Below are 18,661 nucleotides of genomic sequence, written 5' to 3' on the forward strand. Positions count from 1 at the left end.
TCTGTGATCAAACTTGTAATCAGATAATGGCATAAAATTAATTATGGAAATGCTATTCAATTTCCACAGACTATTAACAACTGACAACTTCAGGATGATCACATTAATATTTGCACAGGACTTGTGACTTTATTCCAGCACACTTAAGGTCAAATTCAGAGCTGTTGTAAAGTCCATGGAATTAGCAACTGCTTACACCAGTTCTGAATTTAGCCCATAGGATTTTAAAGGAAAGTAGTTTGGCCTTTTGAAATGATTTTGATATAAAAATCTTTGGTACAAATTCTACTGTTACAACTGTGCAACTCCATTGAGGTTAATGGGCTGGACAAATATATTTGAAGACAGAATTTTGCCCTTTGAGTGACATGATGCATTTACTTAGGGTTTTGAGCTGTAAATTCATGTTTTCTAAAACTGGAGTAACCTGGCTGCCAAGTTCAGCATTAATCTGCATTAAACTGCAAGCTACAGTTTTATGGAAATTCTTACAGCAAGCCCTAAGCCTTTTTTAATGTAAAATGATTTTTTCTCCTTTTTATTTATTGCATTGCAGATTTTGGACAAAATTGAAGATGTCCAGGAGCTAATATTCACTAAAGAACCTGACTTGTTGAGAGCTCTAATTCCTGTTCAAACAATGCATCTCACCATCATTGTAGCCCATCTGAGAACAGAAGAAGAAGTGAAAAAGTAAGAATTCTTTAAAATAAATGTATCAGAGGGGTAGCCGTGTTAGTCTGAATCTGTAAAAAGCAACAGAGGGTCCTGTGGCACCTTTAAGACTAACAGAAGTATTGGAGCATAAGCTTTCGTGGGTAAAAACCTCACTTCTTCAGATGCAAGTGATCTTCAGATGCATCTGAAGAAGTGAGGTTTTTACCCATGAAAGCTTATGCTCCAATACTTCTGTTAGTCTTAAAGGTGCCACAGGACCCTCTGTTGCTTTTTAAAATAAATGCAAGGCTAACTTTTAAGATGACATATACAGCACTGTAGCTGCGAATAACTACTTTTACCAAGGCCTAGATAAGCTTTTCCTTTTCAGCTTTTTTTGAAACAGTATCTGGTTTGCTAGCTTATTGAATGCATAGCCAAGAGCTTCTTACATGAACTCTAGGTACAGTGACTTTGGAGTTTGAATTTTTTAAATTAATTAATTAAGTGGTGGGAAGTGAGCAGCATGGGTATTAACTGTATTGTTGCTTTATGATCCTTTCCTATAGAGTTAAATGAAGGAAGAATGTAAATTTATCTGTACATAAAAGCTCATGGAAGTTATGTAGCAGCCACAGACTTTTGAAAAGGGGTGCCTACTTGTGGTATCTGGAAAGCCTTAACAACTGGGATAGCTTAGTATTCTATAAAACATTGAAAAGGGAGGAGAAAAAAATGGAAATGTGGCTGGTACAGCTTGATAGAGAGCTATATATTGACTAGCTGTAAGACCGCTTTGAATATGCATTGTTGGGGAAACTAACTAATTGTAGGTTAAAAGCTGTGGGGGAAGGCTCCCAGGTATCTAAGTCCTAGCTGACAGACTCCAGCATAGTGGAAATAGGAACTGGACTCAAAGAGCATCCTTTCCTGTGTGCCTGCTGAAGGAAGCCAAGGTTAATGACTCCAACCTGAGCATTAGGGCTTTGACATGACTAGCTCATATGAACTTGAAGGTGTTAAACAGGGTCTACATCGATATAAAGGGGGATTTTTAGTCTAGTTAAGCAAACTCAGTTGAGCTAACTTTATTGGAAGAAAACCAATCTTTTGTGCCTGAAAACCTGTTGTCGTGCTGAGGTGCAATCCAGACTAGTGACAGATTGTATCACTGCCACTCTGTAATCCTGAGTACCTCAACATGCTTTGCTGCTGTGATTCTCTTCTCTGGACACAGGCAGTATCCTGAGTGGCTGTGTGCTGTGCAGCCGTGGTTTACCTCCCTGACCACAGCAGTCTGCCTACAACTCAACAGCCCCTCTCTACTCTCTATTATCCAGTGAATTTATGCAGGGGTAATCCCAACATACTTCCAGTCCTGAATTTCCCCCCAAATCATCTGTCCTGGAGTGAATATCTTTCTCTTGGAGCACTCAGAGGAATAATGAGGATTGTTTTCTCCTTTAAAGAGACAAAAGCTCATCACAGTTTATTAACTTAACTGGGGTAAATACACCTTTCCCTTCAAATACAACTCTGAATTGGTATATAGTAAAAATATAACAAGTTTATTAACAAAAAGACATGGGTTAAATGATACCAAGCACAAGGAATAAAGCTAGAAAGGGTTACAAACAAACAAAACTAAAATATCTTTCTAGAGTCTAAGACGTAACTTTACCTTGAACAAATGCTGTAGCTTGTTGTTTCCTTATCAATATTTGGTTCTGAGATACTTCAACCCCCTTGTTTGAAGGACACATCTTTCTCAGCTTGGAACAGCTCTGGCTTCTGTCTATCTAGTAATGGATGCCAAGATGGCTTCACCTCTCTCTCTCTCTCTCTCTCTCTCCCTCTCCTCCTCCCCTTATATCTTCCTAAACTTCATGAGTCTGAGGACAAAACAGTATGACTTCATGCTGTTCTCCTCTTCCTGTGGTCTTCCCGTCCCCCTGTTGATTTGTATGTAAATGGGTCTTCCACTGTTTTTGGTCACACCTTGCTTAATTTCATTGAAGACAGGTAGATAGCTGCCTTCCCTCCTGTCTTGGAGAAAACCTGTTTTTCCCTGTGTTTGGTCACAGATTTTAAAGCATATCATTAAGTATTCATATTTCCTCATACAGTGTTCACATATACATTTCACAATGATGTTAATCACCAGTGTGTCATTAGCTTTCAGAAAAGACCTTACTTGATACATTTTTATTATGCAGAAATATTTTATACAATCAGTTGATTCAATTGCTTATCATTTAAGGTTCAGTCCCCCTGTATTTATAGCCCAGATAAAGTTTCTCTGTCCTGCTGGGAAGTAGATGCTAGGCTGTCTTTGCCCAACTTAATAGCTTTGTTTACCATCCATCGTTGTCACTTCCTGATGACAAACAAACTAGTACACATTCCTTTGTCTAGGGCAGACGGTGCTTACTGCATTGCTGGCCAAGGACATTTTGAGAACATAATTCTAGCACTTATTCATAACTGTTTGTACCCACCCATACATCATACAAGAATGTTAATTATCAATGACTTATTAGTTTTCTAATGAGATCTTACATGTCATCTTTTAGATACAGATAATGACAACAGTGTGTTAAGTGTAGTCTGTCAGGCCTGATGAGCTGCTGACACACAGCAGTGAATCATAAATGCATTTCTGTGTCACACCCATCTTTTTTGCCTGTTTAGATAGAGCCTTGTAGTCTTTTTATCTATCCCCAAAATGCCCAAAAGGACATCATACATCTATTTGGCTGAAATGGGCATTTCTATTGGTATTGCTTTTTTGTGGGGCTGTTAGAAGAGATGTGAATGCTCTTCTGTGAGTTCATTCTGCAAGGGAATAGATTATGTAGTGTATTTCAGTAATAAATTCCTGCCCTTGCTGTTGGCAAGGCAGGCTGTTCTCCAAGAGGATAAGAGGGTGGTGGAAAGAGGTAATCAAAATATGAATCAGACAATTACAGAAGTGATTGGAGCTAAGTAGTACAAATGAACTTTCAAAAAGAATGGACATGTGCCTGTAATACAAAAATAACAGGAGTAGCTATTGAAAAGCATAATCTTTCTTGTTAAGTTCTCTTCATCCTTTATCTTCTGTTTATCTATAAAGATGTACTAAATAGGTCCAATTCCTACAGCAGGTATTCTGTACTAGTCACATGAAAGACCATTTAATTTGGTCTTAATTAATAGAGGTCTATAAAATCAGGACTAGTGTGTAGAAAGTAAATAAGGAAATGTTATTTACTCCTCCTCATAATGCAAGAACTAGTGGTCACCCAATGAAATTAATAGGCAGCAGGTTTAAAACAAACAAAAGGAAGTATTTCTTCACACAACTCACAAGTCAACCTGTGGAACTCTTTGCCAAGACTATAATTGGGTTAAAAAAAACCTAGATAAATTTGTGGAGGATAGGTCCATCATGGGCTATTAGCCAGGATAGGTAGGGATGGTGTCCCTAGTCTCTGTTTACCAGAAGCTGGGAAAGGGTGACAGAGAATGGATCACTTAATGATTACCTGTTCTGTTAATTCCCTCTGAAGCACCTGGCATTGTTCACTGTCAGAAGACAGGATATTGGGCTAGATGGACCTTTAGTCTGACCTAGTATGGATGTACTTATGTTCTTATTTGATAGGTTTACTATCTCACTCCTCATGCCAACAATATATTTGAAGAAGCAAACCCAGTCTTTGGGAGCGGAAATATCTTGCCCTATTGCAAAAATCCCTCTAGCAAATCCCATTGTATTGCTAGTTTGGAGGACAGTATTAACTGATCTGAAGGATGGGTCACTGCAGTGCTGGTGGTTGATGATGAGGGTGCAGAATCTTCTTCAAAGGGCTCTTGCTGCTCTCCTGTAAAAGATCTGCAGAGTCCTAATGAGCCAAAAAGAAGCAGCTCTTATGCCATTATAATTGGAAAAATAGGATTCATATAATATTGAAGACTGTTTGTCCTTAATATGGATTAGTAGCTGTTGGGATTCATAAAATAATACTTAAGTGGCTTTTATATAGGCACAGAAAATGCTTTCCTAACGGGATTAGTGTGCACAACTCCTATGCACAACATACAGTGGATTGCACAGCCTGTCCTAGCTTTGTATAACATTACTTTACTAATTTTTTATGCAACAAAATCAAATTTGTTGGCATGTAATTTGCATATGGTGTAGTGTTCCATAACATTAATAAGTCAAAGTAAACAATAGTTAAATGTCCCTAAACCGCTGTGATATAAGTACATAATGCTTTATCTTGGCTGACACACCAGAGATTGAACCAAGGACCGCCAGAGCTAAAAGCATGATTGTCTACAGCTTGAATTCGAGCCAGGCTTTATAGCTGGGGGCTCTAACAGAATCACATCTGCACAAAGAAAGGAATTTTTAACACACTGATCCAGTGGTTTACATCTAACTTATCTCAATCCCCCCAAATAACATAAAAAGCCTATTATTTTAAAAGATGCATCATCTAGACAGTGTATTAGTTTCTCAGTGCATTAAGGCCCTGATTTAGCAAGTTACCTTTAGGCCTGTGCCAAACTTTAAGCATGTGAGTAATCTAATTTTGATGGAGCTACTAGTGCTTAGTTAGGTATGTGCTTTAATACCTTGCTGAATCAGTAAAGGTGTAAAGATGGGGTGTAAAGCTCCCACATTTGCACTGACCTGACATTGTAGCAACTTTAAGAATGCTTTCCTGGATTTGTAATATATTAGGTCAATGATCCAATAAATGCACTTCATTTGAGATAATGGATTTGTTTTGATTTAACAAATGAAATAATAGAATCATAGAATATCAGGGTTGGAAGGGACCTCAGGAGGTCATCTAGTCCAACCCCCTGCTCAAAGCTAAATCCTCAACTAAATCATCCCAGCCAGGGCTTTGTCAAGCCGGGCCTTAAAAACCTCTAAGGAAGGAGATTCCACCACCTCCCTAGGTAACCCATTCCAGTGCTTCATCACCCTCCTAGTGAAATAGTTTTTCCTAATATCCAACCTGGACCTCCCCCACTGCAACTTGAGACCATTACTCCTTGTTCTGTCATCAGGTACCACTGAGAACAGTCTAGATCCATCCTCTTTGGAACCCCCTTTCAGGTAGTTGAAAGCAGCTATCAAATCCCCCCTCATTCTTCTCTTCTGCAGACTAAACAATCCCAGTTCCCTCAGCCTCTCCTCATAAGTCATGTGCTCCAGTCCCCTAATCATTTTTGTTGCCCTCTGCTGGACTCTTGTCAATTTTTCCACATCCTTCTTGCAGTGTGGGGCCCAAAACTGGACACAGTACTCCAGATGAGGCCTCACCAATGTCGAATAGAGGGGAATGATCACGTCCCTCGATCTGCTGGCAATGCCCCTACTATAAAGCCCAAAATGCCGTTAGCCTTCTTGGCAACAAGGGCACACTGTTGACTCATATCCAGCTTCTCGTCCACTGTAACCCCTAGGTCCTTTTCTACAGACCTGCTTCCTAGCCATTCGGTCCGTAGTCTGTAGCAGTGCATGGGATTCTTCCGTCCTAAGTGCAGGACTCTGCATTTGTCCTTGTTGAACCTCATCAGATGTCTTTTGGCCCAATCCTCTAATTTGTCTAGGTCCCTCTGTATCCTATCCCTACCCTCCAGCGTATCTACCACTCCTCCCAGTTTAGTGTCATCTGCAAACTTGCTGAGGGTGCAGTCCATACCATCCTCCAGATCACTGATGAAGATATTGAACAAAACCGGCACCAGGACCGACCCTTGGGGCACTCCGCTTGATACCGGCTGCCAACTAGACATGGAGCCATTGATCACCACCTGTTGAGCCCGATGATCTAGCCAGCTTTCTATCCCCCTTATAATCCATTCATCCAGCCCATACTTTAACTTGCCAGCAAGAATACTGTGGGAAATAAAGAAAGAAAACAGACTAATTCAAAACTGTGTAACAATATGGCTCTACCTTCACACCACAAAAAGTCCAAGTTCATTCTTTTGGGGTTTTTCAGTTCTTGAGCAGCAGTTTAGCAGAAGTTTTGCATATTAATGACTTGATCACTATGAAGCACTAGCAACAATGTCAGGCAATTTTTTTTAATGGATCAGTCAGTACATACTTGAAGAAGTTATTAATTCTCTAATGTATCAAGGGGTACATAAACCACTTGCACATCTTCTAGTTGTAATCAAAGTGGTTATATCCAATTTTACAGTGAAAATACACTGTGCTTTCATGTCTTGTGCAACACTCCGGAATGACCTTTCTGCCCAAAATCAATGTATCATAACAATCCATCATATCGCCAATGTCGTACCCTCCAGATGATTATTTAGCTGTCGTGTGATCTCTCTTTTTGAGTGTGGATTTTATTTATTTATTTTAAGGGCTGGTGTGGCACTGGAGCAGAGCATAGCTAAAGTGGAAGCCATTTTGCAGGGTAAACTCTTTAACATGACATTTCATGGGATTGGGCAATTTAACAACCAAGTGATATATGTGAAAATGTCAGACGATGAACAGCAAATGTTAAGCAAAATTGCAGGTGAGTATCTAAATAGATTTACCATTTGTGTAAAATAACTCTTGTTTGAGATGGCTTTTTAGGCTGTTTTAAATGATCAGGGCGGCTGTGACTTCTGTGCTTCATGTTTCTTTAGAAGGTGGGTGGAGAAATGTACCCTACAGAGGCATTTTTAGTAGTCGAAGCATAAAATTTGGAATAACCAGACTGCATAGAAACTGATGGATGGATAGACTGAGTTCTGTGCAGTTCAATAATATGGGAAAACTGAGACACAGAAATGTTAACTTTTCAAGGTCGCAGAGCAGGGAACGGAAGACAGTTCTCCTGACTATTGTGACTTTTGGCTCACTCTGCTCTTTTATGTGTGGGTCTTTAAGGTATGACCTTAAGAACAGAGGTCCTATCCACTCTAATAGACCTTAAACGTCGCATGATATTTTCTTTTTAAGAGTGGATATTTGCCCCAGTGGTGTTTACCAACATTTCCTTTCCAAGTTGTGCAGCATGCTTGTAACAGTTATAATATAATTAATGGAGATATCCCATCTCCTAGAACTGGAAGGGACCTTGAAAGGTCATAGAGTCCAGCCCCCTGCCTTCACTAGCAGGACCAAGTACTTATTTTGCCCCAGATCCCTAAGTGGCCCCCTCAAGGATTGAACTCACAACCCTGGGTTTAGCAGGCCAATGCTCAAACCACTGAGCTATCCCTTCCCCCTTGTTCACCTGTCTGCTACCATCCATTAGGTGGCTGTATTTCTGTGGTTGTTTCAGGGTGGAGTTTGTAAAGCACTATAGGATCCTTTAGGATGTAGGTGCTTTAGAAGTATAATACAATATTCATAATAATAATTTGTTTAACAGCATATTGTATATGATGTACACATTTTAATACACTTTTATTTCTAAAGAAATTGGCTAGAAATTGATTTATCAAGAACTAGTAATTAAAATGTATGAAATCTTTATTTTCAGGGTTGGAATATGATGCATTTAAACAGTGTCATGTGCTAAATTCAGAATGGCTTTTCATACCTTGCTTAAGTTTCCAAGAGCTATTTTAGCCTGAAATGCAGATCCTAGTCTAAGTATCCTGGGTTCCCAATTCTAACAGAACAGAAATAATCAACATGATATTCTTTTTTTGTGTGTGCCAATTTCATACTTTGCGCGTGCAAAAAAAGGCTCTTCTTCCAACACAGAATTAATCCATCTGCTCATATATAATTTCTTTCAAAATATTCCCCCATTAGGAGGGGAGTAAAGGTCCACAGTTAGTGAAGAATAAGAGGATGCTATGTAGGTCCACTAACCTAGATGTTAGTTGTCTATCCTTTGCAAAGTTCTGCTTGGTTTTATGTTGCTGAGGCAATGAAGTTAGCTACAAAGTGTATTCATTATTATATTTCCTTCAGAGCAAAACCCTTACTCCTTTTGAATTCTGAAATCTTGGCTTATAGCAATTTTGCTTTTCCCTTTTTAATTATTTTTCTCTTCTGCATGAAATAAGCAGACAGTATTGCATCCACATGGGAGATGCCTGTATCTCTTAAGCAGACCTGTCTGCTTCTCTATCTCTATGTAGCTCTGCTGAATGAAATTAGCCACTTTATTTTCCATTACCTTTTGCCTGACTCTGTAGTCTTCATTTTTCTTGATTATCTACATCCATAGCAGAGGATAATTTTGGACCAAACCAGCTGTGCTTTTGTTAAAAATATTCTGACACTGTCCTCACTCATTTGGATTTCACCACATCCAAAACTGTTTCTTTTCTGATGTGCTTCTGGCAAATTTGTCTGTGACAAAATTATTCTGATTGAGGTTAAATGAATCCTCATCATGTGCCCCTTTTACTTAATCATCCACAAATCTGGGCACCATCTAAATTAATGCTCCTTTGCTTCCTCGGAGCACACAGCATATGCTTGAAAACCTACTGAAAAAGGGACTGTGTATATTGTGCTGTGCAATGTCCTCCTAACTTGCATGCCCTTCTGGTCTGTTTTAGATTAATACATGTGTATCAGGGAGAGGATTACCTGTGGTGTGATCCTGTCTACCAGTGTGTTTCTTTTCTGGGGGGGAGGGATAGCTCAGTGGTTTGAGCTTTGGCCTGCTAAACCCAGGGTTGTGAGTTCAATCCTTGAGGGGGCCACTTAGGGATCTGGGGCAAAATCAGTACTTGGTCCTGCTAATAAAGGCAGGGGGCTGGACTCGATGACCTTTCAAGGTCCCTTCCAGTTCTAGGAGATAGGATATCTCCTCTTTTTTTCAAAGTAATGACTAGCTCTCTGATCCGGAGTACTTCAAAATTCAAAAGCCAAAAATAAGTATTCCAATAATGGTCTACTCCCTCTTCCATCAGTTGTCCAGAAGGGCAGCCAGTCCTTTGACTACCTTTTCCTTGTCCAGATGCTGTTCCTGATTCTGCCCCCCCACAGCCCTAAAGTTTTATTTTTTTGCAGTCAGTATTATTTTTAGTGCAAATCAGTCCTGCTATACAAGACCAATCTCCAGCATATAACTCTAGCACAGGCAAAAATGTGCTAAATTTTGTTGGCTTCACACATGAATGTTTTGTGTACCTTCCCCCTTTTAATGATAGTAAGATTGTAATGGCTTTTAGAATTACTAAAATATTGGGCTTACAGATTCCCATATGTACTCCCTGCATGGGTAACCTAGTATTTTCAGAGATTCTGGAAACTTGGCAACTAGTCCCAGCAATATGACTCCTCCCTCCACCCCATTGAGAAGAGAATAATTTTGATTGCAAACCCCAGGCATGTGCTTTCAGTGCTTGATTTTTTTAATATCTGATTGCACACTGATTGCCTGAACTACTTCAAAATTGTCCGACCATGAGACAACCTGCCAGTTTTTGTACTGTTCACTCAGTTACCAGTGCTCTTGCTACTGAGAAAATACTCAAGAAATTGAATATTCCATATTTTTATTCTCCTTTATCCACAATTTTGATCATCTTCTTGCATATAATGAGCCTTGAAAATATGCATCAAAATATCCTCTTTCAAAAATATCTGAATAAATGCCTTCCAAGTTGGTTAGACTAGAACATAGAACAATTGGTCAATTTGCTGTAGAGACGAAAAACAACATCCTTCCTTCGTTGCATGGTCACACTTGTTTAAAAAAATACATTGCCTTTGATGTGGTCAGGCTGAATGAGGAAAACCTGCTCTGTGGGTTTGATTATACAAGCAAAGTTCAAACGACTTATTACCGGCTTTATCTGCTTCAATGTGCCCCTATTGACGCCGCAAGTCTTTGTCAAGAAGGTTTTCATTGGAGTTGGTCAACATTTTTGAAATTTGAACGTTCAATGCAATTTTAATTGGAATTCCAACATATGGGAATAAAATTTCACAAATCTTTTCCCTATTTGCTTTAACCTGCTCTCATTCTAATATGCTGGAGTTGGTCTCTAGGGAGGCATTACTCTGTCTCCTGACATGAAATTTGATGCCCTAGAAATCTGTAGTCATAGACCTCTGGCTCTGCTAAGGACATTTTAATCATAGGTATTTGTTCTGTCCACACTATACAAGTAATTTGTAATATTTAAGACTGAAACTATCAAGATTAATTGGCAATAAATTAGAAAGTGCACATTTTTGTTAAGCATAAGGCACTACTTAAACAAGTTATAATTTTCTTCCATGCATCAAGGGAATATAAAATTGAGCGGAGCTAAGGCTCTGTAATTACTGACTCCTTCTTCAAAGTAGGTTAAGTGGAGTTGCCTAAATTTGCCAGAAACCTTCTTTAGAGTATTCCCAGAAGTGGAATCCACAGGTGCTTTAAGTCACACTTTTAAATAGAATCTAGTGCTGGTGAAATTCAGCTTTAGAGTGACTTACAGATGATAGATCAGGCCAGACCATTGCTGTTAGCCCGGGGAGGCAGGGCGCTGGGCTGTTAGCTGCTAGGCACTGACAGTCGGAACAGTCAATAGAGAGGTTGATGCAGTGTCAGTGTAAATGAAGTACATCGACCTATGCACTACGCCTCTTGCAGAGGAGGAGGAATTAGATTGGTGTAGTGGGTGACTTACATCAGCAGGAGTAACATTGTAGTATAGACAGTTACAGAGTTAGATCGATGTAAGGCAGCTTATGTTGACCTAACTCTGTAGCGTAGCCCAGGCCTCAGTCTCAATACCTAGTCATTCAGTCATTGACCTTTATGATGAAACTAACAACAGGGTGATCAGTCACGATGAGCCCTTTGTGATGTAGACACACACAACCCAATCCACAAGCTACCAAATTACCAAGGTATTGACTTTCAGGTCCGTAGCAATGCAGCGCTGAAAGGATTGGTATTGGCTTTTGGTTGAATAGTGGAGGAAACTATTTACAGACATGTTCACAAATTACATTTCAGTTTGGACATGGTTCAGGTTCTCATGTTCACTTCCATCTTGAGAACAAGTTTTGTTCTTATGAATATGTGGAGAGGGGCTTCAGTGAACATGATCCTGCATATTCTCCTGCACTAGTGTGTGTTCACTGGAAGTGCTTGCCCAGCCACTCCTTACGTATTAGTTTTATGGTTTGTGAGTAAGAGTGTTAAGAAGCAAAGGGTGACTAAGCAGTGAGAACAACGTGTTTTTATAAGAATAAAATTAAATACTGATCAGCACTAGTGAGGAGGAGGGGAGGAAAGAGTATTAATGGGGAATGCTTGAGATGTAGCACGAAGAGCAGTCCTTTGATTGTTCTAACTCCAGCACATGGCGATGATATGTTTGCAGAGTGGCCAGATGTTGAGGTAGGGGAGTAGGAACCAGAGAACAAATGCCTTATGTAGGATGGGACACTTTAACATGTCACTTTTCTAAGCCCGAGACTTGATACTAACATTTAATCGAATGAGATGCATAAGGGCATGGGGCAGCTCTTTTTTTGCAAGCAGTATCTGGAACACAGATGACTGCTGAACTGTTTGGGGACTGTGGTGAACAAAGATGGAGACGGAAAATGGGAGATGGGTGAATGCACTTGTCAGACATGTAAAGTCCTGTTATATAGCACATAATACTTAAAGGTCCACATTCTGCACTTAGCCAGAGGCCTAGCACTGAAGCAATTAATGAGAGAAAAAGGTAAGGATAAAGGAGGGGCTCCTGCTATACTACTGTTGTTAGCTGTTGGAGCCCTGCAGGGAGCTGCATGTTGCTTCTGATGATTTATTGGGCAGGTGTGGTTCTTCAGAGTACACCCTGAATATAAAGGAAGTGGGAATAATCCTCTGGCAGGAACAACAAGGAGTCCGGTGGCACCTTAAAGACTAACAGATTTATTTGGGCATATATTTTACCCATGAAAGCTTATGCCCAAATAAATCTGTTAGTCTTTAAGGTGCCACCGGACTCCTCGTTGTTTTTGTGGATACAGACTAGCAGAGCTACCCCTCTGATATCTCTGGCAGGAGATGTGATCTGGGACAGAGTGATCCTGAGGGAAAGAAACCTTAAAATCAACTCAGCCTGAGAAAGAGGCTGAGGCTGGAGTTCATTTAGTGTTATTTTGGAATTTTGTTAATAAAACCACACTAGATTTCACATAATTCCCTACCAGCTTTGCTTATTTTTTTTTGCCCAGGAAGAGTGTGTGTTCTCTGCCAAATCTGTTTAATTAACATTGTTTAATTGACAAGTCTGAAAGAAAGTAAATGATGGAACCCCATTCAGTCTATTTAATTTGAGAATAAAACATTGTTTTATTGCCCAAGGGGCACCTATTTGTCCTTTCTTTTGTAAATAACCTATTAAAAAAAAGGATCAAAGCAATTGTGACACTCCCTTCTCCAAAAGGTTTTCTTTGAGTTCTGAGAAGACATGTAGCCAAAAGCAAAATCACCTTTCAGTGGAAATAGACACCTCTTCTCATTAGCAAAGCAGTTCAGAACCAAACAGTAGGAAACGTGAGCATTTCATATCACTGAGCATTCATTAACCAGAAAAGGGGATATATAGAGTATAAGGGTATAAAGGAATTGACTTTCCTTTATTGCACTGTTCTAACTGTAATACTTGCATCTGATTCACAATCCTTTTTTGCCATTGTGGGTAATCTGCCAATTTATGGCTCCCCCCCCATTTCAAGCTTCTATCTCATCCTCTTGCTCTGCATGGGAGTGTGGGTAACCTTCCACCTCATTGTTTCCTCCACTTGAAGCTGCTGGTATTGCATACTGTTTCTTGTGGGGCTGACATATGTGCACACGTCCTCGAACTCTGATTATGGGAAGGCCGTGCAAGGAGAAGTATCTTGTTTCCAATCTCTTGAATTTAGGAGAAGTTTGGCTCCAGAGCCAGGCTTTGTATCTCAGGCCTATTTCTAGTTTTACATTTCACTTTTATTTTGAATGCTGAGACAAATGAAGAAATGTAAACCATGGCAGTTTGGCTGGCCATAGTCGTATGTAGTGTTTCTTATAAGAAAGTGATAGTCTTTGACGATCTCTCCTGTAGATAACTGTCTCTTTTCACTCACTTGTTTACCAGAAGCTGTGGAGGGATCTTTCAGTGAAATGGGTCTCGATATTACAGGGAGTAAGGACTTCAAACCACACCTTACATTTCTGAAGCTATCCAAAGCACCTGCATTGAGAAGGAAGGTAATTAAGTTGATTTAAATTCTTCCCATTAGGCTTTGTTTTAAAGTTTCTCCTGAAGAGGTTTTTAGTGACTCTGCAAAAAATAGTCTTCATTGTAATTCATGAAATACATAATTTCCTAGATCTGACTATGCTGTTTTGCAGACTGGCCAAAATAGAGTAATATTGGATGCATTTATGTTCATACCCAACTGAGAGAGACAAAGTGTGTCCTTCCTTCATTGTGTAAGCCTGTAGTTTGTAGAAGGTATAGTTTGCTTTTGTTGCCATGGCCAATATCACTGTTTAACTGCATCCATACCAACAGGATGGCTTTTGAACAACATTTGTCTGGAACAAGGGTAATGTCACATTGAAGCCAGACTGCTGGTTTCTTTTACAATATAAATATATGATGTGCTGATCTAACCTTTACTGCAACATGGCATGGGATTTGGCTGTTTTTATCACTTACAATTAAAGTGAAAAATAACTCTCTGATTAGTTTATTCTTTCCCCAGTGGAATATTGTCCTGCTAGTTCCCAGGAATAGTTCTCATATTTATGAGGTCAATATAATCCCAAACTAATACACTAAAAGTACATGCACAAAGAAAACAGAAAAAGCTATAATAGCAGAAGAAAGTGACCTTGTATTTGTGTGCATCAGGTATGTCAGATTGACTTGATGTTTGCCTTTTGTGTATGAAATATAATCCAGGCTAGATAGAAAATATCAGAAGTTAGAGCTGATGGTTCTGTGCTGGAAATCTTGGTTTTTTTAATGGTCTTTGGGGGATTATACAAATACAGGCACTATCAATGTCTAATACAAAAGAAAAATAGAATGTATGTGTAGTCATTATAATTGACTTCTGTCTCAAAACTATGAAATTTGCTTAGCAGCACCTTTAGCTTTAAAATAAAGAAATGGATTCTAATGAATATATGTGTCATTGTAAAGAGATAGTGTTCAGTAATTTAACACAGCATACAATATTATTTTCTACATAGTTGTCATCTTTTGAGCAGGAATTTCTCAAGATTTTTTTAAAGTCTACTGGAAATAGGGCTTTTAATTTGGCAGTTGTGAACAATAGAGCGTCCATCTGTGTTTTAATCCCCTGAAGTGCTGAGAACTTTCTGAGAAGAGTTGAAGGTGTTCGGCATGTTGTGTAGGACATGTCTAAGGCTCTGATCCTATAATCTGATCTATCTGGATGGTCCCTTGTTCAGGGTCTAATTAAGACATAGTCACAATATGTCTGTGCTTTAAGGTCGTAGCTCCTCACAGGCTGAGATCAGAATTTCAGGTTTCATTTATAAAAATATTCCTGGCCTGATGGATTGAAAGAAAAGCTTGATAACTGCTGCCCATCTGAATCTGCAAACAGCCTTAAACATAATAGCTCCAAAAGGTGTGAACTGCCCCATTCACCATAACTCTGATACAATGCCACCAGGGTCTGGCCGTGGAGATGCCATGTGGGGTGTACTTAGGACCTATGATTGCCTCAGTTCAGTCCTGCTGTTATAGAATCCTAGCAATGTAGGGCTAGAAGGGACTTGGAGAAATCATCAAGTCCAGCCCCCTACACTGAGACTGGACCAAGTAAATCTAGACCATCCCTGACAAGTGTTTGTCCAACCTGTCCTTAATAACATCCAACCTCCCTTGGAAGCCTATTCCAGTGCTTAACTACCTTTATAGTTAGAGAGGTTTTCCTAATATCTAGCCTAAATTTTCCTTGCTGCAGATTAAGCCCATTACTTTTTGTCCTACTTCAGTGGACATGAAGGTCGACTGATCACCGTCCTCTTTATGCCTAAACATAGTCCCAATTAAGTCAATAAGGCTCGGCAAGGTCATAGGGTTTGCTCAGGCAGATCAAACTGGAGGCTCAGGGCCTATATATGTGAAAGATCTCTGACATGAGAACTGAGAAAAAGAATGTTAAGAATTAACTTGATTTTAGAACCTTTTTGAATGAAAATGTAATGGTAAAGAAGGGACAGAGAATGGAATATCTTGAATTGATCCATTACTAGTGACTAAAGGAAAGAAATTAACCTTTATAAAAATCAAAATCAAGAAATAAAGGACAAGATTTTGTTTTAGCTATTATGATGCCATCTACTGGTTATAATTACATTTTTCATATAACAAACTACCACTTCACCATTATACCAAATGCATCTTGAGTGTTTCTTGTGTGAAGTTGGAAAAATAATTATAACCTGGTGATATATTGAGAAATATTTTATATTACCAGTGGCTAGTAAGATGTGTGGCATGGATAGTTGTCAAAGATCTTGTCACTTAGAAAAGATTAACTTTTGATCCTCTTTCAATGAAACACTTTTGCAAGCACTAGCTTTTGTCTTCATGGAAATAGTATGTTATCATGTAACGAAAGACTGTAGGAGTAGGCTGGGTGTGTTGGCTGCATGCTACTACCAAATGAGCAACTGTCAAATGGGCAAGTTTGGCTGGCAGCATCTTTGTGCTAATATAAGTTACAGGGATAGAGCTCATTTTCTCACCACAGTCCCTTTAACCATAGATGGGAAATGAGTCAAATGAGACACCTCATATGTTAAAGCCTGATGTTATTTCTGTTGAAGTCAATGAGTCTTGCTATTGATTTAGAACATCATCTAGCGCATATTGAGCAACCCCGAGAGAGCCTCCATCACTCTCCCAGGGAGAGCAGTGAGGAATATGTCCCAGTATATCTCCGGGCTTGTCTACACTGAGAGTGCTGCAGTGGTGCTGCTGTAGTGCTTAGTGAAGATGCTACCTATACTGACAGGAGAACTTCTCCCATTGGCATAGGTACTCCATCTCTCTGAGAAGCTCTCCTGTCAACATAGCACTATCTACACCAGCGGGTAGGTCGGTAAAACTACGTTGCTCCCAGGTGTGGGTTTTCCACACCTCTGAGCGAAGTAGTTATACTGGCATAAGTTCCTCATGTAGACTGAGCCTGAATCTGATAAAAGAAGTGATGAGAGAACATTAACGGCTCTTAGCCAAGGCTGTAGTAGATTCATCAATCTCTAGCTGGGCTAGGTGGCACTAGAGAGGGACAGAGATTTTTGGGGGGTTACACAATATCACAACATTATTTTTAATACAGATACTTAGAAGTCTGTCCATGCTATTGTGCACACAAAAATACATGTTCTGCTTGCAAATATAGATGAATGCCCAGTTATCCAGATTGCACGTGTATCATAGAATCATAGAAAATCAGGCTTGGAAGGGACCTGAGGAGGTCATCTAGTCCAACCCCCTGCTCAAAGCAGGACCAATCCCTATCTAAATCATCCCTGCCAGGGCTTTGTCAAGCCTGACCTTAAAAACCTTTAAGGAAGGCGATTCCACCACCTCCCTAGGTAACCCATTCCAGTGCTTCACCCCCCTCCCAGTGAAAAAGTTTTTCCTAATATCCAACCTAAACCTCCCCCGCTTCAAGTTGAGACCATTGCTCCTTGTTCTGTCATCTGGTACCACTGAGAACAGTCTAGATCCATCCTCTTTGGAACCCCCTTTCAGGTAGTTGAAAGCAGCTACCAAATCCCCCCTCATTCTTCTCGTCTCCAGACTAAACAAACCCAGTTCCTTCAGCCTCTCCTCATAAGTCATGTGCTCCAGCCCCCTAATAATTTTTGTTGCCCTCCGCTGGACTGTGTATTTTTGGTAACTGAATGCACAGAGGAAAAGTCTCACAACTTTACTCATCACGGTAACTATGCAGGCAGGTTTACATATGGCTGGCCTGTAATGTCTAATATTTTAACAGAACGTTGAATTTTGAAGCTCTCTTTCTGATTCCTACTCCTGTATCAAAGTGACTTTGCGACTGTTTTTACAATTCTCATGATGCTCCCATGCTGCAGACTATGCAAATTTTCTGCACTGTAGCTCCCATTAGCTGTAGACTTAGAAAGTAAACTGCGAAGAATTCTTTATTTTCATATATGTTGCACTCTCTTAATCTTAAGCATTTTCAGACTGCTGGGCTGAACAAAATTGGTACAGGGGAATTCACTGGTGTTCTGCAAAGGGCTCCCAGGAGCCCTATTAGTTTTCCCATTCGGCTGAAGGGAAACTTGGGATGATTTCTCTACTTTTTACTAGTTCATCTAGCCTTCGCTCATCTTCTGTGTAAGCACATGGACCCCTGACTCTTCTGGTTTGTTATAGGCTAAGGGGCAAAAACTTTTGTGGGAGATCCTTGTTAAAATATTGGCAGCATGTTACTGAGTGAATTAGAACCTTTAGGGATAGCTTAACTGTAAAATTATTCAAACACTCTTAAATTAGTTTCTATAAAAGGCAACTACTTTCATAATACTTGAATCCACTAATAAGGAAAATTGCAATGAAATTACTCAGACCATATTTTTACCAGTGGAGTTATGGGAGCTTTTAGTGATTTTTTTTTTTTTTTTAATTTTGACAACACTTAATTTACAAAGATCATTGAACATACTCCTAGATCATGATGGAATTGCCGTTATTAGTATGTGTATGAAGAGAACATATTTGTTCTTTGAGGTGTTTTCATATATTGACATTTCCATTTATACATTGTGACTACTATAGTATTCAGCTGCCAAGATATCAACAGCGATAAGTAGTTCTCTAAGAGCTGGGGCTTCTGGTGTGTTTGTTTTCCTCTCTTTCAGTTTGCTGAAATAAGCTTGCTTTCACAATAGGCCACTGGGTTGAATCTTTTTAGCACTTTTTGCTTCTGGATAAAGGGAAAAGAAACTGTATGAGCTCTATTTGTAATCTGTCTCTAGTGTACAATTTTCTTTCCATTGTAAGGTGTAAACACCAA

This window comes from Malaclemys terrapin, chromosome 2, assembly GCF_027887155.1.
Source record: "Malaclemys terrapin pileata isolate rMalTer1 chromosome 2, rMalTer1.hap1, whole genome shotgun sequence".
Classification (NCBI taxonomy): Eukaryota; Metazoa; Chordata; order Testudines; family Emydidae; genus Malaclemys; species Malaclemys terrapin.